A 19388-nucleotide genomic window follows, 5' to 3' on the forward strand; every position below is an offset into this window, starting at 1 on the left:
TAAAATGTCTTCTTATCATACTTCTTATTTTTATTATAATCATAATCCTAATGTGTTGTCTCTTTTGCTTTGTTCTCTCCTATTGTCAAGATATGTGCAAACAGTTCTGACTCCACTCAGCCAACAGATGACTCTTACTACTCAAAAAAACTACTCAACATCCACTCCGAACTCTACAGCAAGGCCTTCTATAATAGTGACTTGTAGGGACAGATATTGGCCATCTCTATGACCCCTGTCAACTTGAAGAATTTACAGAAGATGAGCCCTTCACCCTTCAACATCTTAAAGATTTAAAGACTGAAAATTGGTTGGGGGGAGGGGTGGGAGGATGATGGGGTATAGAAGCAGAAAAATGTTCACCTTTAGCCTGGAAGGCTGACTTGCATAGTTTTGAAGGATCAGATATGCCCTGGTTGCCACATTCTTAAAGGGTCTCATGACTGCCTGTATATCTCACTGACAGTTAATATTAAACTGAGTGATAAGCACCAGAGAAATCTTCCAAGAATAGTTTTATGAGTAGTATTCAGAGAATACTCTCTGTTTTTCCCCTCTGCCTTGAGCACTAAGCATACAACTGTGAGATTCATACAGCAATGGTGCAGTTCCTTCTGCCCATGGGTCCTGTCTCCATGCTACTTAAATAAACTTACTAAGTTGCAGCATACAATAATTTTTTCTTGGCCTTTGCCCTTGATGACCCTGCAACAAAACTATATGGATAATGGGTGTTTCAGGGGTAGGTTTTAAATTACTAGCTCAATTTTTCCTGTTATGATTTGGATGTTAGCATTTTCCAAGAAATTTGTCATTTAACTTTTTAAGTTTTTTTACATAGTCTTAAAATGTAAATATTCTCTGGATCTCTAATTTATTTTAGTTCCTTAAATTATTTGTACCTCTATATTTGTATCCTCATTACTTCACAAGAGCACTTTTTGTTTTACTAATCATTTTTATTTCATTACATTCTCCTTAAATAAAATTCTATCTCTCTCATATTTTTGCCTTAAAATAAAAATTCATACAAGACAAACTTTTCAGGTTTTTGATGTCTAGAACTATATTTCTGTGACCTCCATCCCAAAAGTATTTTTTTGGCTGGACATAGATTTACAATACAATATTTTCATTTTCAAAACCATAAAATTGTATTATCAAAGATTTTTTTTAGCATTTGTGTAGCTGAAAAAAAAATACATTTTGGAGACACTATATCCTAAAAGTATAAAGCAACAATTAACTTATTTTAGTTGGTTAATTTCTTTTTTTATTGACTATAGAACTAGGTAAAATGTGTTAATATAACAATAGACATAAATATTAAAAAAAAAAAAAAAAAAGAAGGGGTCAGCAAACTTCTTGGCAGGAATTGAGTAGACTACCAAAGGTAATTTTAAGGTGTCTATTGTCATCCACAGATATAAGAGTAACTACTATTTTTTAAGCACTATGTTATATTTTATTTTGGTAAATGATGATGGGTGGTCATGTGGCCTCACCCCCCCCAAAAAAAGATAAATGATGATAGTTGCTCCTCATATATTTGATTTTTATTTGGAATACTAATGTATATAGATTTGAAAAAATGAATGAATAAGAATGTAAAATAAAATGCTAGATTTGTGATTGTGTGTAAACATCAATTTATTGATGTTATCTGAAAATTGAATATCTGAAAATATTCAAGATAGGGATAAATCACTATTTATCCTCTAAGGTAACAAAAATATTACCATGACCTAGTGAAGTTCATTCTAATCCCATTCAGTATCATGTCCATTTTTCTTCTCTTTTCTGCTTTTGAGGTCTACATCTCTTGTTTTGTCTAAGAAAGTGAATTTTAGAAATATTTCCAGGCCTATTTGGAAAGCCAAGAGTTGTTGTTGTTTTAAATAAATGTGTGTTTAATTTTACTGCTTACAGAAAACTACTTTGCATTAAAATGTTACCCAAGTAGCACAGATTCTTATCATTTCATTAATTAATTAATTAATTTCTAATTTTTAAAAATGGTTTTGTTTATTTATTTGAGACAGAGCAAGAGAGAGCATGAGCAGGGAGGTGAGGGAGAAGCAGAGTCCCCACCAGCAGGGAGCACGATGTAGGGCTCCATCTCAGGACCCTAGGACCATGACCTGAGCTGAGGGCAGACGTTAAACACACTGAGCCAACCAGGCTCCCCTTAATACATTTACTCAGAGGAGATATCATACTTGTGGATTAAATTAACTGATGATACTTGCCTGTCTGTTTCATTTAAAAATTTTCCCCAGCATTCAATTTAATTTTAAAACTATTTTCATACTGCTAACTTAGAGGATCATCATCCAATCACTGCGTTAAGTGTCTGTATAAACATTACATAGAAAAATCATTTATTTTCTTTTTGATTCATTTTTCTTCTAAGAATTGTACAAAAGGAAACTAAAAGAAACAGTAAGAAGTGAGTTGAAAGGCATTCGACGAAACTGAATATAAAATTTCCTTTTTATATTTCTTGCCAACAGAATTTTTATATGCTGCTATTGAAACCTGAGATTGAGGTGTAGACTTTTGTTTTCAGAGAATATTGTATCAAAGCCAAGCTATGCTGGTTTTTAAAGATTATTACACGCCACATGCCACCTTCCTTGTCAGAGGAAATTCAGTCTGTTAGAATCAAATGACATAAAGAACCAAATGATTAATTCCCACTGCCTCCCACTTCCTATTGGTAGAAGAATTGAGAAACTTAAGTTTTACTCTCTTTACTCTATTTGATTAAATGATCTGACATTTATAAGAGCCCTCTGATAATGCCAGCTAACTTTCACAGATAGACACCATCATCAGGCAGTTTTCTAGTCTTCTTCTGTTCACCAGTCAGAGCACAAACAAATTTATATTTCTATTTTGAAGAAAAGGAATTTGATCTGACAAAAATTTTAAGTATCCAATGGTTCATGAAGAGGTCTAAACTGTATTCTTTAAGTTTTTAAGGCATACTTGAGAAGTGAAATAACATATGTGACTGTTGCAAGTAGAACTCAATGTATTAAAAAATAAAGGGCGGAGGGTAGGAAGGAAGGAATGAGGGAGAGAGAAAAGATCTGCAGGAAGAGAGTTCTGAGCTTACTAGATTTCTCCAGCCATTACCATAGCTGTAACAGATTGATCTGGGGAAGTTCTCAGCTTATCAAATGATCCTTCTCTGAAAGTGCAGCAAGGTTAAAATAAAGATTTGCCTAACTGATTCCCTGGCTTAGTTCCAGCACGTGCAATGACGCAAATCTGAAGTGTCGAGTCCTTAGCTGTTAAGCCTGCTGGGGAGAAACACAGTTCACCTGTTTCCTGAGAGCATCACCATGATGTACAATTAATCCTTTGAAAACAGGCTTCCCAAGCTAATGGGAAATGCCTCTTCTGCATCATAGTCACTTACTGGATGCTGCCATTTGTAATTGTACTGCTTGTATTATTCAACTTCTTTGAGGGGTTTTGATGCAGTGCTAAGCACCCACACCACAAACACTTAGGAATACACAGATGAATAAGAGATCTCAAACATCAAGGAAGAATGGGAGAAGATTAAAATCACATAAAGAAATGCATGAACAATGTCATGTGAATTCTAAGAAGAAAAAAAAATAATGAAAATTTAATAGAGCAATTATGTCAATCAAAATGCATTAGGAATTCCTTTACAGAGGATACGAAGTTTAACATAATAATAGAAATGTGTATACTTAAGACACAAAAGATAAAAAGTGGAATATTTCCCTTAGAATAAACTGAGCAAAAATCAGGCAGGCGGAAAGCTTCAGAGCACATCTGACAAAGTACAAGAAGTCCAATATGGTTAGATCACAGAAGAGTTGTGGAATGAAATTTAAAAAATGGTTATAGGTGATTCTCAGATGGCCCTGATGTCAGAGTTGTGGTCAATGCATGAAAGCTGCTGAAGGAGTCTGAAAAAATGAGTGATACAGCCAGAATTGTGTTTAAAGATTTACGAAGAGTATATTTACATGGACCAAGTTGGGGAGAATTGGAAGCTAGGATATTTATTGTGAGGTTTAGCAAATAGTATTCACCCAATTAGTCTAATAGAAATGAACTAGAGTGGGATACCTGGGTGGCTCAGTTGACTCAGAATTAAGCATCAACTCTGGTTTCAGCTCAGGTAATGATCTTGTGGTCATGAGATTGAGCCTGCTGTCAGGCTCCCCTCTCAGTGCTGAGTTCACTTCAGAATCTTTCTCCTCTCCCTTCCCATACTCTCTCCCTAAAACAAATTTTTTTAAAAAGGAATGAACCAGAGTTTTTGGCTCCTGTGACAATAAAGAGACTGATGTACAAATGTGGATAAAGGACAAGCAACAAAGAAATTGTAGGGGAAGGTGATAAGATTCTTGAACTTTTTGAATTTGAGATGGAAGCCATTAGGGATATCCAGGAAGTAGGAGAGAGGAAAGAATAAGAGAACAGTCGAGAAAGAAGTCAGAAGAAGTAATGACAATTTGAGATGCAACTGAGGTGTGAAAATTGAAGCCAACCAAGTAACTAAAAACTCTGAGGACAAGAGTACAAATAAAGGAGATTATTCATCACAACATATCCGGGTCCACCCACAATCTAAAATAGATCCATAAACTTGTTATGAGATTATGTAAGTATTTTTTTTCTTTTTTCATCTGTGAACTCTATGATTATATTTATTTTGGGTCCATTTGTTTAACATCTGTCTTCACAATGAGCCTATGTACCAGTCAGAAAAATAGGAACCACAGTTGGTGCTTCAAACAGAAGACATTTTACACTAAAATTGTGTTTTGGGATGGAGTGAACAAAAAGGAAGTGGCAGATCTAATCTCTAGATGTCCTGTTCCCTCACACAACACAAGAGACAGGACATGGTTGCTTAGGCTTTCTTTTCTTGGGGCCATTCATGAATACTCCCTCAACTTTTTGAAAGTTTCTCACAAAAACATACCTGCTTTTTCTTATTTCCTCAACTCTCCTTTTCATCTCTTATTTCCTGCTGCTCTTAAACTAACTTTGCCTTTCCAGAGTCCTCAACATGTATCCTTTGTCAAGGTCAATTGCTCCTCAATACTGAAATAATCCTCTTAGTCTCTGTCCTCTCTTTCTGATGAACAGCAAACTCACTGTGTAGGGAAGATGAAGGCAGGTATGTGTTAGTAACTGGAACATAACAGTCTGCTAGAGGACAGTGATTAGTTAGTGGCCTTGACTTAAAATATTTTTTCAGTTTGGGAAACAAACCCCATTAATTGCAGTTCAGTTTTCAGAAGTGCTTCTCGGCTGGTGGGAACAAGAAAGAAGTTTGGTCTACCTTGCACAGCCATGTCTGCTACTCTTTTACATGAGAGAAACAGGCTCCAGCTCCCTTTCTGCTGTCGCTGACATGTGTTGTTTGCCTGCCTATGGGTATGTTCTCTCTGAAGTCTAATTCATTTATGGAAAGTTCTCCCCTTTTGAGTTAAATGAGAAATTCATATTTCTCCTAAAAATCATACCCCTCTATCCCTCCCTCTCTCTCTATATATATACATATATACATGCATACGTATACAGACTAATCTCTTGCCTTCATACATTAAGAGTGCGTTTCCCCCTACTTGCCTAATGTCACAGGTCATTATATTTCTGCAAGACCAAGTTGCTGCTGGGGTCAAGAGTAGTAAAAAATCTCAGTGTTCTTATGTTTTTGTATTTCATTTTTCCAACAACAGAAAACTGAACAATCTACAGAAACACCTGACATTTGGTCTCTCTGAACTTCATGTTATATGTATGACTCTGTATTTCTAACAAATAATTATTTTATATGAAAACATATAATTCAGCACTCCCCACATACTTCTGAAATAAATATGTTATAAAGTGATATTAACTTTGGTCATTTGATGTAATAATGAAAGAAGTGTTATAAGTTTGGGGATGAAGGCAAAAAACTCCACAGGAAACAAATAATAAGACAGTCAGAGAGAAGGAAGTATGAATTGAAGAAATACACAAGAAAGAAAAATGAATAAAAAAAAGAGATGACAGGAGGTATCAAAGAGAAGATAATCAAAGAAAAAACAAAGAAAAGGGATAGAAAATTTGAGTAAAAGAAATTTCATTCAAAACCTACTGGCTCAGGCTTTTGGGCCTCAATTTTAAATCCAAAGTATAGCCAAAACTACCTGATCATCAAACCCCTTGACACCCTGAATGTCATTTCTCAAGACTGCATCATTCATCAAAACAAAATGGAGCAGGTAAGAAGGTGAAAATAACAAGTTGCCACCTGACATGTCTACTGGGAGGAATAAGGTAGAGTGGTGAGCCTGGCTGAAACAAAGATGAACACATGTAGAAAATAGATAAAAATAAAATTAAAAATTACCTAGGATCCTAACTCATAATCAATATTAAGTTTTTCATCTTTGTGTCCATCTAAAGCTCATATCTCTATGTGTATTTTTTTTTTAGGTTTTATTTATTTCTTTGAGAGACAGAGACAGAGATAGAGAAAGCACTAGTAGGGAGGAGAGGGAGAAGCAGGCTCTCCACTGAGCAGGGAGCCCAATGACGAGTTTGATCCCAGGACCCTAGAATCATAACCTGAGCCCAAGGCAGACACTTAACTGACTGAGCCATCCCTCTATGTGTATTTTTGATATAAATCATAATATGCTGACTATTTCTTATTAACCCTTATACTTAAAAATCTGTTATAAGCAAGTTTTCCATATAAATAGATGTAGGAGTATAATATTTTAATACATTAGCATACTGCCTAATTTAGAAGAATTTCATTAAATACTGTTGAATGGTTTAATTTTATGGCATTTAAAATTCCTTAAACAACATTATTTAACAAGTTCATCCATTGTTAGATACTTAGATTTAGTTTTTGTTACCCACTCAATTCTTCCATTGTTCTATATTCTCAGTAAAAAGACTGGGGTATTCTCTGGAATTATCAATGATCCTATGGAGATGAGATTGTAAATGTCTGAGGACATTGATTTGCGCTATTATGCTATTTTTTTTCCAGTGTGTGTGCATGGGAATGGGGTCCTTAATATTTTCTGAGATTTTTTTATAATTATCCCTTTGAGTGTTTTTTTTTTTAATGTAGCCCAAATTGGTTTGAAATAATAGCTATCTGAAGGCTTTTATTTTATTTTTTACATTTGTATGGCCAGTTTTTATAGCTCACATATAATAGCTAATATCTTCTAGGATAGAATATTCCAAACTGAAAGAAATAATTATTTTAATTGTTTATTAAGTATGAATACTAGCTTTTCTCTCTTCTAAAAATGATGATATTGTAACCCTGGATTGTCGTTCAAGAATCAGCATATTTAAGAAACTCTCCAGGCAGGTATAGGTTTGTTACTATGTCTTCATCATTACCCCAGCCCATGAGGCAGTTGTGGGTTTTGGAGACAACAATTTGGTAGAGGGGAGGAACATAATTTTCATGATGTTTTAAACTTCACAGAGCAAGACTTGGTGTTGGCCACTTTTTCTGACATTTTCAGGCTGAAAGTTATAAATCACACTCTCCAGTTGCTTTTAAAAAGCAGCTCTAAGAATAAGTATAAACACAGGAAGTCAAAAAGGGCAACAGAGAAGGAAGTTTGCTATTGGATGCTTTAGGAATTCTTTATGCACTAAGCAAATTTTTTTTAAAAACTGAAATTTTCTTTTGATTTTTCAATGGACCCAATTATCCTTCCCACCAGGGGCAACTGTTTTTTTGTCTCTAGGGAAAGAAAGATGTAGAATAATATAATTAAATATTTGTCTTTTATATTTCTTAAGCTTAACACCCAAGGCTACACAATTGATTGGAAACTATATGTACTCTATCAGACACAAGACATCCTCACCCTTCATCCGGACTAGCTAAAATTTATATAGCCTAAAGGAAGAGAGAGAGTAATAACAGAACATAGCTGATTAAATACTGTTAGACAAACCTGATACCTCAGGGTTAGAGAGACAAGTTGCTCACCTTCTCTGTGGAGTTTCTGGTTGCCATGAAAAGATGGCAATGCTGGCAGGTGAGCTTGGCATAGCCTCAAAGTTCCAGTGTAGCTTATGTCTCCTGTGGTCTGAGAGTGGCAAGGAAGTAGCTAAAAAAGAGTGAAACATGGTGATGACTTGTCAGAGCATGCACTGAGCTGTAATTACCTGCATAGAACAATAATGAGAAGGCAGTTGAAAGTGAGGCTGTTTCAGTGTGTACATCTTAGATTAATAAGGATCATGAAGGAAGCTAGGGACTTCCTCCCTTAACAATCTACCAATCCAATGCTGCAACCCTCTATAAGCTCCTATAAATGTAGTTGAACAGAAGGAAGAAAGGCCTTTAAATAAATGAAATTTTCTTGAATTATCTGTAGTAAATTTTTCCCAATGGGAAGAATGAGAGATTTAAATTAAAAAAAAAAAAAAAAAGGTTCCAGTATAGAGACATCAGGGAAAGTTATATTTCTCCAAACTGCCAAAACTATAGCTAGTTATCTTACTAAGTTCTTCTGGGTAGAAAACAGGTGTTCCTATATGTGAAAGAAATTTGAAAGGAGAGTGAAGGAGAGGATTTCAGATTATAATGAAGATTTTATGTTTTGAACTGGCCAATTCTTTCTGTGGAGTTTGCCACATTTTAAACTTGGAAAAGGATGAGTTTGTGTGGAATGAGACATCCAGGTAATTCTGAGCTTCTAGGATATTCTCCCTCAAGTTACCATACTGCTATTTCCTAAGAGTAAAGTGGTATTTACAAGTAAATAAAGTTAAAGAATAGAAAAGTGTGGGATATAGTGTGCATTACATTTTGTTGCATACAAATCAGAAGTTTTATTTACTCATTTACATATTTCAATTAAGAACTTACCAAAATAATGCAGTAAACCAAAACAGAATCCTACAGAAGTGAGCAAAATGGGGTTACCCTCCTCTAATGTTGTCTTTGCCCTTGGCCCTGGGTAAGGGGTTAAGGATAGAAGGCATTTGCTAATATGCAAATATGGTCTGAGAAAGGTAATCCTATCACCTCAAGTTTAATTCCCAAATTATGTAGGTAATTCTCTTCTAAGAAACAACTTACATGCATATTTGTTTACATCAGAAGAAGGGAAAATTTTAAAGCACTCAGTATTTTCAGGTGGAGCAAGTCAAGGATTGCTACGGCAAAAGTATCTGTCACGTTGATAAAGGATTCTGGGGCTTCTGGGATTTGGGGGAGGGGCAAGGATAAACACGTGTGTTGTGGCATGGTCCAGGTAGAAAGATGACATAAAATGGGCAAAGACAGAGAAGGTAAGCTACTTAAGAGATTCAATCTGGATAAAAGTTCATGTGTATGCTCTATGTGCCTATTAAAATATAGCTGTATAACTGTGAGAATATTTTGTCTAAAATAGAATGCTTTTGGTGTGAAGTGCTTCTTTTCTATTATCTATCTATCTATCTTTCTACCATCTTCTTCCCTTCCTTCCTCCTTCACTCTCTGTCATGGTCATCTTTTGTTCCCCCTCCTCCTCCTCCTCCTTCTTCCCTCTCTCTCCCTCTCTCTCTTTCCCTTACAGTTTTGGTTTATTGGCAGTTGTTTTTATATAGTTATTCTATTTCTCTAAACTTGTATCTCAAATGCTTTTCTCTTTCTGTCTTAATTAATGGGTACTCATTTTCAATTTATATGCTTGACTTTCCCCTTTCTATCTTGGAGTATGTTTATGCACTTAGTCACTTTTAGGTATACTAAAAGCCTTGTACATCCAACTTTGCGTACATGTAAGTGTATTTATTTAGGTTAACTTCCTAGCACGGAAAAGGTTTCCAAAGACAGTTATAGTTTAGATTTTTATACATATTATCAGACTGCTTCCATAAACAATTTATACTCCTACTGAAACTTTATGCCCTTATGGAAGGATACATTGGTGTGGGACTTTAGAATCTAAGCAGAATGATAATGGTGTCATATAGTTTATAACCTACATCAGGGTGTCAGAACTTTAACAGGTACCTACATAGGAGAAGGGATGGCAGCGCAAATAGACATAGCCTACATACGGACTATTAATCAAATATATAAATATATTAAATAAAACAGTAGATATGTTTCTCACTGACAACAATAGTAGTTATAAACCTAGAAACAAAGAAAACCAGAATAAACTGTAGTGTTGGGCTCAAATTAGAAGTGAACTCATGGCTTTTCAATAGAGAGATGGACGGATGGATAAATAGATAATAAATAAACTAATGCATATGTAAATTGATGCATATATTCCCAAGTTCTAGTCACTACGGTCTTCAGAAATAATTGCTAACCTAAAACAATTAACCCATCTAGTATACAGATAATTCTATTACCACTTTCTATATAAGAGGAAAAAAAGTACATTGCAGAAATAGCTGCTATTATGGCTGGGGAAGGGAATATGAGCCTGGAATGTCTAGAGCACTGGGAAGAAAATGCTTAAAAATGATAAAATATCCCAAGAGAATAGAAAAACTAGGTTAGATGAACTCCCACTGACCAAATCTGGATAACTTGAGACTCAAAGAAATGACAATGTAGATTATAATACACAAATAAATTAGGGAACGATGAGTAGACAAATATTAGAAAAATAAATGAATGATTTGAAAATTTTTTAAAGGAATGGGATATTTACATAGTTTCAAAATACCTTCCCACAAAATAACTATAATCACAAAGGGAAAAAGAGTTATCTTACAGTAGACAAGATTGGAAAACACCATCTTAAATTATTAAACATTATCTATCAATAATGGGGCAAAAACGAACTACTTTGCCATTTGATAGGATGCAGTGAGAAGAATACAGCATCATTTTTGTGATATTCGTGTCAAAGATGCAGCTCTGAATCTAGTCATAAGGCAATATCAGATAAACCAAACTAAAGAAATAATCTTAAAAAAAAATAAATAAAAAAGGCCTGGGGCACCTGGGTGGCTCAGTGGGTTAAGCCTCTGCCTTAGGCTCAGGTCATGATCTCAGGGTCCTGGAGGCAAGCCCCACATCCGGCTCTCTGTTCCGCAGGGAGCATGCTTCCCCCGCCCCCTCTGCCTGCCTCTCTGCCTGCTTGTGATCTCTCTCTGTCAAATAAATAAATAAATAAAATCTTAAAAAAAAAAAAAAAGCCTTGTAATTTATAAAAATATCAATCTCATGAAATTTAATGAACTGTTCCAGACTAAAAGAGATGAGAGAGACATTACAACTAAATGTAACATGTAATTCTGAATTGGATACTTTAGCTGTAAAAGATGTTTTTGGGACAATTGCCAACACCTGAGTATACTTTGATAATTAGATGATAGCAACTTACTAAGGTAAACCTTCTGGTTTTGATGGTTTTATTGTGGTTATAAGAAGAATGGCCTTGTTTATAAAAAATACCTGCCATAGTACCTGGGAATGATAGACAAGAAAGTATAAAAAATATTTACATTGTACTTCTAATTTTTCCATTCATTTATGATTCTTTTAGAGAAAAAGAGACTAAAATTATGGTTATTTAAAAACCAATGCCAACAAAAATATACCAAGCAGTAGGAAAAAATAGAGCAATAATTCATGATTTTAAGAGTTATATATCATTTCTATAGATTCTTGCTATATTCACTACACACTGCAAACTAACCTACTCAGTTTTTGCCTTAATCCACGTAGGGTTAAAATCATACAATTTCTCACATCTTTTCGGATGTGGGGCTTTCATCTTCTTATTTCCCAGGATTTGTATTAGAGAATGTCTTCTTGTTCAAAAAAGCAGAATTTGAACAGCAAAACATTCTCTAATATGAGAGGAAAAAGCTTTTGAAGTGATCTCTTCTGGACGTTTTATGTTCACTGCTATCCTTTAGCTTTCCCCAAATGCCCATAAGCCAGAGATTTCACGTGTTATTTCTGTAATTTGGTAGTTTTCATTCAAATTATGCATTAAAAATGAATACCCATCTTAAAACAATTGGCATGATTAATTATCTACTAAATTTTTCATTTCACAAAAGGCAGTGCTTTATGCCATACATTTACACAGTTAAGGGACTTTTAAGTCAGAAAGACACATTTATGTTAAGTCAAGAATCAAGCTAAAATTTCCTTTAATCTCACATTGCTACATAAGATTCACTGTTTTTCCCCCTTAGATTTTAAGATCTACATTTCAATCACAACTATATTTTCAAGAAGTTAAATATAGAAAATCAATACCATTCACATTGAAGAAATGTGTAGATAAGAATTAATGACATAAAAATTAAGATATGCAAATTAATTCTAAATGAAGATATTAATATACCAAATAACTATTTTCATAAATGTTTAAATAATTGCTAATTCTTATGTATTGAATATTTCAGCTGAATATATTTCTGCAGCATTTTATTCTATAAGCTGATTACAAAATATTTGATAGAAAACAATGCACTAAATAAATACAAATAATAAGGCATGTGTTTCTATGGCCAAATATGAACATGTTTTTATTCCTCATGGGCTATTTTTCAAATGTGTATTGTTAGGGTCGTGATCAAAGGAACAAGACTGACACACAGCAAAAATCAAACAAAGCTTTATTTCGTGCCAAGCATCGAAAATCAAACCGACCGGTGGGGGCATCTCTTATGAAGAGGCCATGACGACGAGGACGATAACGCCGCTCCCCAGCAAGGCCACTCGCCTGGTGAGGCCGCTCCCAACGAGGAAGAGGCGACAAGGACAGTGACGACGACGACGAGGATGACAACCCCTACGACACAGAGTGCTCCACATGACACGGCTCTGACGAGGCCGCTTCCCTGCCAGGCCGCTAGCCAACGAGGCTGCTCATGGCTGGGCTGCTCCCGACAACTATTACGGCAGGACTACCCTAATGGCTCCCTATGGCTACTCTAACAGCTATCGCAATAGCTATTCTAACTCCTCCTACTACTCCCCCCACCCCTGCGGCACAGACTAACCTTTATAGAGGTGGTTGAGCCCGGCCCACACACAGGTGGCCAATGGGAGTTCAGCTCACCACAGTATATATATGTGTGCCCCACTGATTGGATGTCTCCATCTGGCCTGGCCCACCCCTATATCTGGGGTTTGCAAGTAAGTTCCTCTGGGAGGGGCGGGGTCAGTCTAAGTTTACAACTAAAGGGCTCCCTCTGGCTAACCAGGCCCCTACATGTATGTGTATTTATATGTAAAATAATTTGTAAAATAATCTGTGAAAATATATATTCTATCACTAGATGGCATATTCATTCTGGGCTGTGGGAGCAAAGTACCACAAACAGGACGTGACACAGCCAGCTGCCCCAGTGGCTTGTTCTTCCTAAAATGGTGCCCCACACTCGGACAAGCATGTGGAGATGACGCGGCCTGGAGAGTACCTACCGGAGTTGAGGGGAAGGTGAGCCAACCAGATGGCGAGAGCGCTGCTTGGCCCTTCTGGCACTGGGGTGCCGTGGCCCACCTTTCTTTTCCCTGGGGGACCCCTCTGGAACCCTGTCCTTTCTGCTGGAGGGCCTGACATGAGGCAGAGCAACGTGGTCCCACCAAGCATCAGGCAGAGAGTGGTCTTGGAGTGTGGGGGGAACCCCGAGTCTGCCGGTGACTTGGATTCTCCCAGTGGGATCTGGAGGAATGTGGCGGCCTCTGCCCCCAGGTTGCCCCTCCTGGCCTTTGGGCTACCCCAGGGCTCTGAGCCCTGACAGCTTTGCCAGGAGGAGGACTGTCTGCTCATGCTGACTCGCATCTCCCTGAGTCTGACTGAGCCCCGGGGACAGTGCCGTCGCCACGGGCTTATGCCCAAGAGGTGGTCACAGGAACAGGGGGTGGCCCATGTCTTAACAGGAGATGCCGCTGCTCCTGCAACATGCGGCCGCAATGTGTTCAGGTCCAGTGCAATGGGTAGATGGTGGGCCAGAGCGGTATGGTGGTGACGTGGGAGGACATCACGTCCTCCCTCCTGTGCCGCTCCTCCCAGCTGCTTGTTAGTAGTGTTGCTTTGCTTCTGCTCGTTCAGTTATGAACCCGTTTTCCAGCACCTGGTTGAGCTAATTTCAGTGGATGAAGTAGTAGGCCCTCAATACAAATAACTTTCGGTCCCTGAAATTGTTGCTTTGCAATCCTTTTTTTTTTTTTTTTTTAAGATTTTATCCATTTATTTGACAGAGATCACAAGTAGGCACAGAGGCAGGCAAGAGAGAGAGAGAGTGGGGTAGGCAGGCGGGGGGTGGGGGGGGAGGCAGGTTCCCGCTGAGCAGTGAGCGCCATGTGTGGCCTGATGGGAGGACTCTCAGATCATGGCCTTAGCGGAAGGCAGAGGCTTAACCCACTGAGCCACCCAGGCGCCCCTCATAGGCCCTTCTTAACTCAAGTTTTCATTTTCTTAGTTTCCCAGAGGAGATTAGCTGTCCTTGTTGCTGCCTAGTCCAAGTAATGGTAAATATATGTGTGGGTAAAGGAATGGATGTCCGAGAAGAGGAATGCACGTTTTTGGTATACTGCTTTTCTGCCAAGTGCTTAAGCCTAAGTAGTGCTTAGGTGTCTGACAGTGTTTAACGGTTAGTGCTCATGCCTGTTTTACTGATTGGGTTAATTTTGATCTGCTGTGTGCTAAGTGGGTAAACTTGATAGTTTTGAGTTTTGTTTTCTTTTTTTTCCCCCTCTCTTTAATTTGTAGGTTTAAAGCAATTATCTTTGTAAATTCTTTCTCTTAAGGAGGGTATTACTATTTCTTTTGTTTGTTTGTTTGTTTTCCTTTTGGCTCTCTTGGTATAGGAATTGAGATTTAACATCAGTAAACAAGTTTGCAAAATGTTTAAGGTCACACCATCTCTCATGGATGTAACTCAGTTGTCCTTACATATTAATTATATGTGCTATATGATGGGGGAGTCATGCTTGTGCATTTTCCCCTTTTTAATAGGATAATTAGATTAAAATGAGGATAAAGCCAAACAAAACCAAACAAAGCACAAAGTACTGCATACTGGGTGCTTTAAACAACAGAAATGTATTGTCTCACAGTTCTGACACTAGAAGTCTGAAATCAAGGTCCTAGCAGACCCTCCTCCCTCTGAAGGCTCCAGGGGAGGATCCTGCCTGGCCCCTTTCTATCTTCAGGTAGTTACTAGCAGACTTTGTTGTCTCTTGTCTTGCAGATTGAGCATTTGAATCTGTGCTTCTGCTGTCACATGATGTTCTCCTTGTGTGTATGTTTCTTCTATGTTCATGTCTCTATTTTCAAATTTTCCTCTTTTTTTTTTCTTTTTTAAAAGATTTTATTTATTTATTTATTTATTTATTTAAGAAAGACAGAGAGCAGGGGCAGGGGCAGAGGGAGAGGGAGAAGCAGGCTTCCCTGCTGAGCAGGGAACCCGATGTGAGGCTTGATCCCAGGACCCTGGGATCATGACCTGAGATGAAGAGTCATATGCTCTACTGACTGAACCACCAAAGAGCCCCTAAATTTTCCTCTTCTTATAAGGATACCAGTCACTAGATTAGGGCCCACCCTAATTTAGTATGACCTCATTTTAACTTGAATACATCTTTCCACATAAGATCCAATTTCCAAATAAGGTGACATTCTGGGGTTTTAGGTTGACATACATTTTTGGGATGGGGATAGGGACGCCATTCAACCCAATTCAGATGGTAAACATTTCTCTATATTTCAATTATAATTACTTTGTAATAAAAATATATGAGCAAGTATATATATATATATATATATATAATAGGAAAATAATAGATAATAAGTATATAATGAAAACAAAATAGTCCCCTTAAAATTTATATTAAAAATCTTTATTAAATTATTTTTACAGTTTCTGAAGCTGTGTCATGAATGCATCTGGTATAATGGAACAAACCCAGGCTTTGTGATTAGAGACAGAGTTTCCAATTACTTTGTGATCTCAGGAAAGTTACTAAACATCTCCCACACTAGGTTTCATCATCTGTTCATGCACTACAAAATCACTGGACACCTTCAAGCAAGAAAACCTAAGTAGACCATCTACTTTTAAATTTTTAGATTAGATTTTTCTTTTGTACCCAATTTTGTGAATTAGGATCACAATACATACCTCTAATGTATTTATTATTCTCCCTAGCTCTCTCTCCCTAAAGTAGGAATACATTGTTTCAGATAATTTATGACCATTACCATTATAAGAATCAAATCTTTATGTACGACCCTACTAGTCTGCCTAAATAATGGCAGTTAATTCAGGACTTATTTAAAAACAAATTTAATATAGAGTTCAGGTATAACATGCTCAGAAGAGTGTTAGAACTACACTATGATTTGCTAGCCACATGATCTAAGACAATGTGAGGTCCCTATGTGAGCCCCAATTTCTTCTGTGTAAAGTGGGGATAATATTAACCATCTTATTGGGTTGTGAAGTGGTACAGATTAAGTGCTGAAGTGAAGGTAGATAGCACATGTAACCAAGAGAGGATTGCTACTTGGGGACATTATGATTCCTTCACTTGTGTCCTTATTTAGAGAATAGGTTAGAATCAATAACATCATTTATATACACAATAACATATACAGCATTATCTCAGATTCTCTTGCAGCTTGGGTTCCATATGTGACTTAAATGCAGCCAGCCAGGGGCATTTATCTGAAATTTGAAAGACTTGAGGTGATATCACACTTTCATACTTTCTCCTAGTAAACAGGGTCTTTTTTTTTTTTTTTAAGATTTTATTTATTTGACAGACAGAGATCACAAGTAGGTAGAGAGGCAGGCAGAGAGAGAGGAGGAAGCAGGCTGTCCGCAGAGCAGAGAGCCCGATGCAGGGCTCAATCCCAGGACCCTGAGACCATGACCTGAGCTGAAGGCAGAGGCTTTAACCCACTGAGCCACCCAGGCACCCCAACAGGGTCTTAATCGTGTGTGTATTAGTGTGTGCATGTGCCTTATTAGGATCGCTAGCTTTGTTGATTGAGTACTTAAAGAAGCCAATTTTCCAGGTTCTGGTAGCTACTACATGTTGGTACGTCTTTCTTATATGGTGACAGGACTGTTCAAGCATCAGGTGATAAATGATGACAGAGAAACACTGAATTCTTTGGGAGCACAGAGAAGAAATAGCAAATTTTTAAAATTACAATTAAAAAAATTAATAATCCATATCCTCAAAATCAAATACATGCATTTTGGGACACCAAGAAGAATGGAGTAACTCATTTGTGTTTAAAACTATAAAATTAACTGTAATATCTATGCCATTATTAAAAATAACTAAAATGTTTTAGGAATAATTATAAACTCAATAAACTAATTTTGTTATTAATATTAATGATTTTCAAATTATACAATTAAGATCTCTAAATCTGGCAATATCAGTCATTTTGAGGGAGCTATAGTTCATTTGCAAGTGGATTAATTTCTGAATATGGATTTTAGCATATTAATGAATTGTCTTATACCAACTTTAAAATCCTCAACCCAAATGATTAGCTATAGTCCACTTAAACAATTAATGCATTTTTTTTCATTTTATAAATGAAAAATACATAAGGAAAAATGAAAGTATATTTTTAATGGATGATATAAACAGATAATAATGGAAAGATGTAGTTTGAATATTTCTGCTATAATCTTATTACCTGGATGTATATAGATATATAAAATGGGCCATGTTGATATATTGGGAATAGCTTACATTTATTGAGTTATTATTATGTATCAGTACGTGTGATAGGTGTTATTTACTACAAACATGCAAACATAGCTTTATGTCGTTAATTCCTGAAGTAAGGTTCAGTTCCTCATATGTAAGAAGAAAAATTATTATACTAGCTTCTCATGGAGATCTTTTGGAAAAAAATAGATTAATTATCTGAGCTCACACCATGGGTAGCTGATAGATGATTTGAAGACTGTCAGTACAGAGCTTGAGCTCTAAGTCAGTAAATATCACCGTTAAAACTTTGTGGTAACGCAATGATATTAAATATATTTAATCAATCTACACATATATTGAGCTGAAAAACATCTATGGGCAATCAAGCATCTATTGCCACACTTTTATACTCTCTGTAGACTCAGTATCCTAAAACCCAAAATCTGTATTTCCCAGACTCCCTGGTCATGTCAGTGGTAAATCAGATTTAATTCTGCCAGTGAGATGCACTGACATGAGCTTTGGAAAGCAGAGAAAGTACAGAGGAGCTTCCGTTGGTGGAGGTTGATTTGCATACTCCAATAGAGAGGAGTTGTTGTAGAGGTGGAGCCCAGGTACCACTACCTGGTTACACCCAGAGTTTGAATCGGCCAAAATAGCAGAAATTTCTTGTATCTTCCTGACCACTGGAAGGGCTGGGGGGGGGGGGGGGGGGGGGGGGGGGGGGGGGGGGGCAGCCTGGGGGTGGAGGGCAGCAGGCAACCACCACTTCCTGGTCAGCTGACTGGATGTACTACGTTGCTATTACCAGCTGACTCCAATTTCTCAGCCTTTCTGATAATCATCAACCTTAATTTCTTATATCTCTTACTGCTCAAAACACTTGGAACATCTTTTTTTTTTTTTTCTGTATTGAAACCTTAATGATACATATATATTTTGAAAAATAAATATTTAAATGATTGCTAGAACTGACTAAATATTTTTTTATCATGTACTCATTTCATCGTGACTTTCCCCTTGTATATTTGTGGTAACGTGTTTAAATCTTGTTCAATATCAGAACTTTACTATTATAATTTTTTGTTCCCCAAGTATAAGAACGATATAATAAAACTATATAAATATGTGAGGCTCAAGCTGACTATAAAATTAATGTTCATAGCATGATCTACAAATACCGTCGGCAATCACAAGTTCCCAGGGTAACTCTCCGCAATCCCCCCAAAATTAAAAAATAATTCAAAAAGGCAGGGGGCGTCTGGGTGGCTCAGTGGGTTAAAGCCTCTGCCTTCGGCTCAGGTCATGATCCCAGGACCCTGGGATCGAGCCCCGCATCAGGCTCTCTGCTCAGAGGGAGCCTGCTTCCTCCTTTCTCTCTGCCTGCTTCTCTGCCTACTTGTGATCTCTGTCAAACAAATAAATAAAATCTTTAAAAAATAAAAATAAAGATAAAAAGGCAGTTTTCTCAATTCTCAAGGGTGAATGACATACAACCTTTTATACCTATGTGTTAACTTTTAATAATATTTAATAATAATAACTATGTCTTAACTTTTAATAATAGCCCAATTAAGAGAGAAGTTTTCTAAATGAGAAGCACAATCCCTTCACACAGAATTGGAGGCTTATGTCATGCAACACCTTCATTTTTTAATTTTTAATTTTTTTTTAAATTTTTGAGAGAGAGAGAGAA

At 36.7% G+C, this 19388-nt stretch overlaps 1 pseudogene; it reads right to left on the reverse strand.

Annotated features, from left to right (window-relative positions):
- Nucleotides 1–13784, reverse strand: part of LOC116866943 — a 65386-nt pseudogene extending 51602 nt beyond the window's left edge.
- Between the last annotated feature and the right edge of the window lie 5604 nt (nucleotides 13785–19388).

Source organism: Lontra canadensis, unplaced genomic scaffold (genome assembly GCF_010015895.1).
Source record: "Lontra canadensis isolate GAN:19392208 unplaced genomic scaffold, GSC_riverotter_1.0 scaffold11, whole genome shotgun sequence".
Taxonomy (NCBI): Eukaryota; Metazoa; Chordata; class Mammalia; order Carnivora; family Mustelidae; genus Lontra; species Lontra canadensis.